Source organism: Palaemon carinicauda, chromosome 34 (genome assembly GCF_036898095.1).
Source record: "Palaemon carinicauda isolate YSFRI2023 chromosome 34, ASM3689809v2, whole genome shotgun sequence".
NCBI classification, from domain to species: domain Eukaryota; kingdom Metazoa; phylum Arthropoda; class Malacostraca; order Decapoda; family Palaemonidae; genus Palaemon; species Palaemon carinicauda.
This window is the reverse complement of record NC_090758.1, coordinates 49,370,475-49,372,974: the sequence shown is the minus strand read 5'-3', so window position 1 is coordinate 49,372,974 and position 2,500 is coordinate 49,370,475.

Below are 2,500 nucleotides of genomic sequence, written 5' to 3'. Positions count from 1 at the left end.
TATTTCATAAAGTAACATTTTCATTTATAATGATAACCAGAGACACTTAATTTTTTTTCGGAATTTTGATTTTACCTTCTTAATAAGACTGGAAAAGGGAAGTTTGAAATCTGATTGACCAGGATATCTTGGATGTCATAAAGGTAAATTAAACTGATCAGGCAAAGATCAGTGAGGCCTTTTTAATCACTGAATGGTTGATCTTTGAGTGTAAAATGCACTGCTGGACACGGATTTAACCAAAGCCTGTACAGTATTCGCACGCCTAAGGCCACCCAGTTTCCTAATAGAACAGTTGGCTACGTCGAATCATCAAAGAAGGACGAGTCGACAAGAACAATGGGGAAAACCTGCATTTCAAGAAAGAACAAACATCATCCTCATGCTTAGAGTGCTATTGACCACTTCGACAAATGTGTTTTAAAAAGAATAAGAATGGTGTTAAACTTTCATGCACTGAAGGAAATTTCCATCCTTGAATGCAATTTTATATTCAGAAAACATTGCATTCAATGGATGCAAAGTGTCTTTAAGGAAAGTGCTACATCATATATAGACAGATAGAGAGAACGAAGTTTAAATTGACCTTTCCTTTAAGAAATACTAATCCTATAAGCCGAAAAATCATTGATTGACGGATGCGACCCGAACACCACAAGCACCGAGATATTGGTAGTGAAAGATAAGTATCTACCAAGAGCAGAGCAATTAAAAGATTTAAAAGGTCTTGTCTTGAAAGAAACCCCTTCCAGGTTCATTATAAGCATTATTTATGCTTGGTTAACCGTTTTCAATATATATATATATATATATATATATATATATATATATATATATATATATATATATATATATATATATATATATATAGTGCATGTGTGCCTGCAGGAAAAGACATTAAGCAGACTAATTTTAAAGATAGGATATTTAGCCGATTTTATGCCAGCCAGTAAGTTGTAAAGAAATGGTGAGGGAAAATAGGATACCCGACTCTGTATATGACTGTTAATATCTTTTTCTGTCTGTATTGTATTTCAAAAAGGTTTTCGACATGTATCTAAAGAGTGATTCCTTCGAGGAAAAATGAACTAAATGTTTATGCTGAGACTCGATACATTCTGGCAAAGAGTCTCCCCCCACCACCGATTGTTTTGACTATAGTCACCAGCTTTTCCTCGAAGAAAAAGACCAAATGCAAAAGTGTTCGGGAAATGATTTGAAAAGTATACATTATAATTCTCCGGAGATTTTCTATAGAATAGGTATAGTTTTTTGTCATTAAAATCCTAATTAGTAGCTTCTACACGAAACCCGCCCCACAGACAAACTCTCCAACTATTTCCCTTTTCTTATGCTTTTACCCAATTGCCACACCTGTGCCTGAATGACTGACTAACTGGCTGACTGACTGTCTCATACCCTTCTTCACCCAAATGTTTCTTGCTCCACTCCCCCCTCACACACGTCTACACCTGCTGGATTGAAGGTTGTGGTCAAAGAGGAATTCTCTGCCTCTGTATTTATGCTTTTGTTGAATAGGAAAGTTTGAAACAATAAAAAAGATAGATAGATACAGGTTCAAAGTTTGAAACTCTGTATACTGTAGTTGATAGATACACGTCAAAGGTTTGGGACACTGAATAGATAGATACACGTCCAAGGTTCGGAACACTGAATATATAGATACACGTCCAAGGTTTCAAACAATGAAGGGCTTATAGATACACGTCATAGGTTTGGGACACTGAATAGATAGATACACGTCCTAAGTTTCAAACACTAAATAGATAGATAGATACACGTTCAAGGTTCGGAACACAGAATATATAGATACACGTCCAAGGTTCGGAACACTGAATATATAGATACACGTCCAAGGTTTCAAACACTGAAGGGCTTATAGATACACGTCAAAGGTTTGGGACACTGAATAGATAGATACACGTCCAAAGTTTCAAACACTAAATAGATAGACAGATACACGTCCAAGGTTCGGAACACTGAATAGATAGATAGATACACGTCAAAGGTTTGGAACACTGAAGGGCTTATAGATACACGTCCAAGATAGACAGACAGATCTAAGAAAAATCTCTCTCTCTCTCTCTCTCTCTCTCTCTCTCTCTCTCTCTCTCTCTCTCTCTCTCTCTCTCTCTGACATAAAGATGAAGCCACACAAATTTTGAAGTAATAAAACCTATTTTCCGAGTCTGATTTACTCTAGAAAAGTTAAAGGAAAAATAAAGAATTGTTCAGATCGAAGGATTTCAGTCATAGAGAGAGAGAGAGAGAGGAGAGAGAGAGAGAGAGAGAGAGAGAGAGAGAGAGAGAGAGAGAGAGGAGAGAGAGAGAGAGAGAGAGAGTGAGGTGTAGATCCTCTGAAACAAATTCCCACTACTGTATAATTGCAATAACTCAAATTTGACCCTAAGAAAAGTGTTCCAATTTTGATAGCGTACTATTCTTCTTCTTCATCTCCTTTTATTCATCATCATCATCT